Source organism: Sorghum bicolor, chromosome 3, assembly GCF_000003195.3.
Source record: "Sorghum bicolor cultivar BTx623 chromosome 3, Sorghum_bicolor_NCBIv3, whole genome shotgun sequence".
Classification (NCBI taxonomy): Eukaryota; Viridiplantae; Streptophyta; class Magnoliopsida; order Poales; family Poaceae; genus Sorghum; species Sorghum bicolor.
Window position 1 is genome coordinate 28,315,733 of NC_012872.2, and position 8,215 is coordinate 28,323,947.

The following is an 8,215-nucleotide window of genomic DNA, read 5'->3' on the forward strand; positions in this document are numbered from 1 at the left end:
CACTGTTAGAGTACCTGCATAAAACTTCATTGCAGCCCAAACAAGTCCCAATATATCACTCAAGAAAGCAGCAAACTAAGTGCACATCGCTTGCACATACCCCGGCATGCACAAACAATGACACCACATCCACCCGAGAAATTAATTACTCTCCAATTAAGTTGCTTTTGTAGTTCCATGGTTAAACATGCAACCACTCTAGAAAAGCACCGCGAACACTCCCCTAGACCATCGTTTGGATGATCATGCTCTCATAGCTCACACTTACCTGAGCGTAGGTGCGATGTTGCATAATTTAAATCTAGCGACATATGTGGTTAATTCATATATGAAGGCTACATCTACCATTAGACCACAGGGTAGCATAGTGTGGTCATCACACATCCATACCTGAGTACTGCCGGAGATGCATAATTAAATCCCCCCAAGTCAGTACTTAAATAGCCACCTAAAGTCCTTATATGGGCAAGGAGGATTTGACCATTGGCATACTTTAGGTGCTGGTTTAAATTTATTTAAAAATTCTTTTATTTTTAAATACACAAACGATGCATTTAATGCTAAACTTGCTCTGATGCCAGCTGTCACAGAACCGACCAAATTATAAGAGTTCAAGTGTAGAAACTATCACACAGGCAATCAAGTTTCCAAACTTGAGCCCATATAATCCCGGTAGTCAACTCAAACCATGAAGGATTTGAAACCAACTTCGCAACGAACCAAGATCGTAATAGTTTAGCACAACACAACAATTGTTACATAGTTAAAACACTGTCGACGAAGCGACACCACATCGGAGTTTACTTAAGTTATTACAACACAAGTTCAAGTAGCGAAAGCAACATAGTTTTCACACACACACATCACTGGTTCTTGTTACAGCCTGGGTTTCATCACATCCACCGAAAGTATCATAGGAACGAAGTTGTTAGAGAACCGCGTCCAACGGTTTAGTCCTCATCCCCAGCGGAGTGAAGACAGGTCTTGCAGAAACCGTCATAGAAGATGTCATCTGCAACAAGCGGGAATAAACCCTGAGTACGAGGATGTACTCAGCTAGACTTACCTGTCTAACCACACATAAAAGACACCAAGGATCATGCAAGGCTGAGTATAAGTGGAGCTGGCTTGACTCATAAATTTGCGAAAGAGCTTAAATTGGTTAGTAACCATTCTTATTAGCATCATTTCGATTATCATTAGCCTACACTAGATTAGCACCTAGACTAAGCACTTCACTTGATTATTAACAACCAATAATAACCATATCAAGCTTCAACATATGTTCTCTCTTGCTATCATCAACATCATCATTAAGGAACCATTTAGTACTTAGTGAATGCTACGTTTGCCGCTGCTCTGTCAAGTTCTCACTATCCAGGAGAGACGATGATTTGAATCGATTCCTATCCAACTGGAGTGTTATTCCTAGCACTCACCCATGCATCCCCCGTCAGAGAGCAAGCGGGTCACCTTTGGTACAACTCAGGAATCCTAGCTCCGATCGGCGTCGCACTCCCAGGGCTGCCACTCTGCTAGGAAGATCAGCACTTTTAAATCACCTGCCCTTGATCTTACGCCAATGGGCCCCCGCACACCGCACTTCCTCTGGTAGTGCGCACTTTATACTTGACGGTCTTTCAGCTTGAGTCATACTACTAGGCTTCACGGTCGGAACGAGTTATCCGGCCAACTAAGTGTCAGGCATGCATTCAACATGACAAGAGGACGTACAACGTTCGGTCCTTAACTGCCACAGATGGAGTTACTACCACCTTGCAAAACTCCACCCGGCTTAAGTCATTTTAATCAGGTTCTTTTCCCACGATAGCAAATATAGCTAACTGTGATCCAACAACAGAACCTATTTCGCGCAGGTGACAGGATATCACCCGACTTCTACCGATTAAGCATGATTAAGCTACTACTCGATCCTGACTCTATACTAGGGTAAGGTGAGATATCTGGATAAGGAAAGGTATAATACAGCAAGGGTTCCATAACAACTCCTAAACATAATGCAACAATAGATATAACATATTCAAGCATGCTTGGAAATTAAAGTGGGAGACTTTAGATGTTCCGGGGCTTGCCTTTCACGAACGAAGCAGGCTCGTGACTAGGGCACTCGACTTCCTCTTTGGGCTCCTCAGGTCTTGCTGGCTGGACCTACGTCTCTTGAGTGACTTTCAGACCTTCTGGATTCACCCTCTCGAGCTCGAATGACGCTGCGATCTCTGATGCACCTATTGCATGCACGTAAGGAGTGTGGAATGTATGCATATGAGGAAATGGTGAATGCTTGACATGCTCATGGTCACAACATTTCACTGGACACTCATTTACAGAGTAAACTTCTTTACAAGATTACACAAGAGTCTCACCACAACTTACAAAGATGTACTATCCTACATAAATAAACAGCAACTACAAACAGCAAGACAGCCCAAAGAATAACCTATAACTGGAGATGTATATATCCAACAGACATGAGTTAAGACATTTAGGAAAGCTTATAAAAGTGTTCACATTTCATCTTTAGACACCTCAGCAAGATTCTCAAGTTAAACAAGTCAATTTAAACAAAGTTCCAGGTTCTGTCCCAGAAAAACAGAGAGCACCTAGTTCTGAAACTTCATTTGCAAAAGCTATAACTCTTAAACTACTTGGCCAAATGACCCCACATTTTAACTACAGCTAGAGAACAAATTTTACAACAACTTTGGTATAGACAAGTCTTCCAGAAAACAAAGCTAACATCAAGCAATAATCAGATTACTCCCTTGCTGTCCAGAACAGCTATATAGCCTTTAATTAATTATTTGTCAACATAGCAAAGCCATATTTAGCGTCAACCAAGTGACTCATAAGAACAAACATGATACAAGATTATCAGAAAACCATATGTTAATTACTAAACCATTAATTATGAAGCCTTTATTAATTTAATTCCATAAAAGGGCATAATTAAGAGATACCAGCAGGAGTGCTCCGAAAAATCTACAAAAATTACAGAAGCACAAGCAAGACATCTAGACATTACCATAAAATTTTCAGAGCAATTGCGCATGCGAAACTTAAGATATTTAATTAACAGGAGACAAAGTGCTTATTACATAAATTAAGAAATATGGGTTAACCAGTGTCAAACAACAGATTTCAGATTATTTACATGATACTACTACCATACCCACACTTGACACCAAAGAAGAACACCAGCATAAGCATACAATATTTACTATGATTTAAACAAGGATTTAAGCCATAACACCAACATAAATTACATATCAGAGATACAATGCTTCAAAAATTATGAAATATTTACCAGAGCATGCTAGTACCACACAAAGCATAGAATAACAATTTCACAGCATTTGGAGCAGTGTAGCAAGAGATATGAATTTACTTTGAAATAACAAGATTAATTCATAATGATTATTTTTCACATAAAACATGGTACATATTATATTTTTATTAAAAACTAGCCATCTCAAGGAATGCCACAAATTTTATTTCACAAATTTTGGAGCTCAAGAACAGGAGATGTGATTTTTGCAAGTTGGCACAAAAATCTGGGATTTGAATAAAAGAGGAGGAGGGAAACCAGGTCACTGACAGCAGGACCCACGTGTCATAGACACGGAAAACAGAGACAACACTCGCCGGTGAATGCTCGCCGACGATGAGCTTCTCCGGTGGATCCAAGGACATCAGCGTGCTCCCTAAGTCCTTCCACGTCGATAGAGGTAGGTGGTTCGAGGGTTGGAGCAACGGGGCGAGGTCGCCGTGGGCCATGGCGGCACGTCAGGGCTATCCCGGCTTATGCTGGCCGTCTTCGACCGGTAGAGCTTCGGGGAAAGGCGGCTTAAGCATCCACAAGATAGCGCGGAGCTTCCTAGGTAGAAAGGCCTAACCTTACTGGCTCTGGTGAGCCTGCTCACGAGCAGGGTGGTCGTCGGCGCTTAGCGCAGCGGCACGGTGGCCGTGTTCCCACACGACGGTGCCACAAAAAGATGAAAGGGTGTGACATAGACCACGACGGTGACCTAAGCAAGCTCTAACACGACTCAGACAGAAGAAAGAAGGTAGGGATGGAGCAGCGGTGAGGTTCGCCAGAGTTGGGGTCGCGACGGCCACAAACTTGACGACGGAAAACATGGAAAATGTGGCTCACCTCGGGGCAATCTTGGGTGACTAAGTGGTGGAGAGGAAGGCGGAGCTCGAGATGGACTCAGAGACTCCCAGAGAGGTGGCGCGGCACGAGGACGAAGGCACGCGAAGCTCACGAACCTTTCGGCGACAATGGCGATGGTGCCTCTGCATTGGAGGGTGCAACAGAGGGACAGAGCGAGTGGGAGAGCACCGGGCGTGTGCGGGGGTGGTCGTGGCATCCTTGATGGCATCGTCGGCCTGACCAGTGGGGCCAAGCCGGCGTACGGGCACCAAATGGCAGCTAGGTGCTGCGTTGGTCGGCCACGACGGCGGACAGGGCTCGCCATCAGAGCTTTCATTGATGTCTGACACAGCTACTTTGACAAAAATTAACTCCTAAACTGTTGCGAATTAGGAGATGGTGTAGTTGACAATCTTGGAGTACTAACTGAGTTCTACAAGTTTATTGACTAGAGCAAGAGCCAAATCGGCCTAGATGAAAGGATATAGATATTACAAAATCCTTCAAACAAACTGGTGGCGACAGGACTTAGCAAAATTTTGCTAAGTGTCAAAACAACCCCCAATTCTGCCTTGTGAGCCAATTTTGAGCAAGTTGTGATCATTTTCATGATATGGCCATAAAACAACTTTTGTTCCTTATAAAACTTTATACAACTTTACTTTAGAAAGTTTTGACATGCAAACAATCTATGAAGCACTTTATAAAAGCCTAAGCAAAAGAGGTTTATAAGCCCCCTAGGTGAAACTATGACTTAGGAACATAGTTAGAAGATATGATCAACATGAACATTGCTCCTTAGGTTGAGTTAAGCAATGTTAAACCACTTACCAAGGTCTAGGACACATACAATAGCATGACATACTCAAACACTAGCATAGGAAGCATAAATAAACAAATTAAGCAACACATACACATAAAATGACATGTCCCAAGATATATGATGATCATGCTATGCTTATGAAGATGATTATGATGATGTCATGTATGTTAAAGGATGCATCCATAACACTGGGGTGGGGTGTTACACTAGGGTTGGCGCCCCTCGGCTTCCCGCTTCTTCCCGCCTCTTTTGGAGTCTTCTAGATTGTAGAAAATTGTGCGGTTGGTTATTATCTCTATGTAATCATGACATATGGGCCTTTCCTCCATATTTCCTGATAACCCCCTGCAGAAATAGACTTTCACCAAAACTCATGGAATTCTATCAGTATAAACCCTAATTTTAGCTATTACTTGCCTATAGATCCTTTTCCATGATTAGTTGACGGTTAAAATTGATACTTAAGGACCGTCAACAAGCGCCAAGTCCTTCTTTTATTTCTTTGATGATGAGGAGCTACCTTGGTGGTTGATGTGCATGTACATCTCATGAGCGTTGATCTTTCCCAAGATGAATGTTGGAGTGGCGGTTGAGAGGTCTCCTTAATGAAGCACGGTGACTATGTGCCCATATTTGTCAATGGGTAGGACACATTGTATCTTCCTTGCCACATCCGCCAGACTCATCTTGTTGAGTCCAAGTCCATTGAGCTCCTCTACAATCACATTCAAGCGTGAATACATTTCATTAGCATTTTCTTTGGGAAGCATTTCAAATGTATTAAGCTTGTGCATAACAAGATGGAATCGCTCCTCATGCTCACTCTTGGATCCCTCAATGAGAGCACAAAGTTTGGTCCATAGTTCATTGGCGTCTTTGTGGTTTCGCACAAGGTTAAACACCTCTTTGCAAAGACCTCTAAAGATGTGATTTTTGGCCTTTGCATTCCACTTTTCGTTCTCTTGCTCAAGTGGAGTATTTGCGGTGTCCTTAGCTGGAGGAGCAAATCCTTCGGTTGCGGCTTTTAGGCACTTGACATCGTAGGCCTCCAGGTATGACTCCATCCATATTTTCCAATACAGAAAGTCATCACCATCGAATATAGGTGGTGGTCCATCCCTATTGAGACATCTTGCTCTAGGCGGTAAAGCCTAATTTAAGAGCACTCGACTTCAATACCAATTTAAAGGATTAAGATTCCTAAGAGGGGGTGAATTGGGCTTCTCTTAAAAAATTAAGCAACCTATAAGCCTCAATTCAACCCTTGTGCCTATGTGTGTTCTAGAGAGCTACCGAAAAAAAGTTTTACAACCTAGTTCCAATCCTATTATAGCATGGCAATTCTAAGAATGTAAAATACTCAAATTAAATGCTAGAATATAAAGGATGAGAGAAAGAGGAACATGGCGGTGTTTTGCCGAGGTATCAGAGAGTCAGCACTCTCCACTAGTCCTCGTTGGAGCACCCGTGCAAGGGCCTTGCTCCCCCTTGGTCCACGGAAGGAACAAGTGTTCTCTACGCACTGATTCTTTGACACTTCGTCATAGTGAATCGCCCACAACCGCTCACATGCTTGACACGAGCCACCCACAAGAACACCAGGTGATCTCACTACAAGAGGATACCCCCTTTAGCAACGCATATGTGTTTCTACAAGGTGAAATATGTGATGGTAGGCTTATGCCAACGCATCTTACATGTGTTGCTTAAAAGTGGTGTTGCAAGGATCAATTGCAACACATACAGATGTGTTGGTAAGAGGGGTATATAAGTGTTGCATCCTAGCAACGAATATGTAGCAACATATGTATGTGTTGCTAGTAGTATGCCACATGCGGAATTTGTTTTTAAAATTGTATATATGTTTTTTATAGAGTATAAATAGCTTGACAAATAGTTAGACATCTTACATCCAGCAGCCAGAAGCACAAAAAATATATCTTCCAAACTCAGGATAATATTAAATAATTGAAACTAAGCAATTGTATAGATACAAGCAAATGGTCGACTTAGTAATTGTATACAATATATGATTCACTAGCTACAAAGTTCCTTACTTAAAATAAATATACACAACTGTAACAACACTCCTAAAAAACTAGTCGTGAGGGGGAATCTTGTTCATCATTCTTCAATCATCCGAACATCCAAAATATCATGTATTTGTCCTGCATGAAAATATGCAATTTTCCGACGAATTTACAGGTCCTGGTGAAGGAAAAATAACGGAGCCAATGTATACATACCTGTTCTTGCCGGTTCAGTGAGCATTAACTTAGAAAAATTCCCATTTCTGTAACCTGCATGTTGTTGTCAATTAGAAAGGTAAACCATCTAGAAATGAGACTACATCTTAACTACATAGCGAATCCATTTTTTTCTCGTTTGCTATTCCATAGTACATTAACAAAACTAATGGATCTAAGCCTGCAGCAACGCTTAGCAATTTATCTAGGTCAGTTCTAACTGCATCTCACATGATGGCTTATGAAATGTATGGCTTAGGATCGTATAAAAACAGAAGATAAATCTATACATACACATGAAACACAAACTTATGGATCAGAGAAGAATTGATGCCACACAGACATATCAAAGAAGAATGAGCCCTCAAGAAAAAACTGTGTACCAAGAAAATTGATGAACATAAAAATCAGGCTAGATAAGCCAAGAAACTATGATTTGAGAAGGGGGAAAAGGCCAACTGTAACTGTCTGTGCTGCACCAATTACCAATACCACCGCAGTCACTTCAGAACAGCCGCGCCGATGCTTCACACCTGGGAGCGGCACCCGCACTGCCGCTGTGCATCACCACCCGCTGCAAACCATTTGAGAGCCGCCGTCACAGTTCTTGCACATTTGTATCTGATCCAATCAATAAAATCAATGATGGTGGAGTGGCGAGGGGCAATAAGATGGATTAATTTTGGTAGAACCGATGAGAACGCAACAGATCAGATGAGGGGGCGGCGCAGGTTGTAGAAAAAAGAAATACAGAGAATGAAGATAGGATCGACGGGGATGGTGTGGCAGTTCCACTGGTGGATATATATTTAACTCAAGCGGGACTTTGTTTCCTATTTTAAGATTTTAGATAAAAGAAGCAAAGGTTATTTCCTATAAACGTGGCCGAGCGGGCGGAGTGGGCCAACTGGTTTTCATAGGATGCTGCAAATTGGCTCGGCAACACTAGGATTTTGTGTTGCAAAGTATCCG

At 42.1% G+C, this 8,215-nt stretch overlaps 1 long non-coding RNA gene across 2 annotated transcripts; it reads right to left on the minus strand.

Moving 5' to 3' along the window:
- Positions 6,957–7,999, minus strand: LOC110434219. 2 transcript variants are annotated; one of them, XR_002451700.1, is made up of 3 exons: positions 7,730–7,999; positions 7,244–7,297; positions 6,957–7,165 (listed from the first exon to the last, which is right to left on the minus strand). It is a non-coding gene; the product is annotated as an uncharacterized LOC110434219 (long non-coding RNA). The 2 variants fall into 2 exon arrangements; XR_002451701.1 differs by having other exon boundaries at positions 7,709–7,999.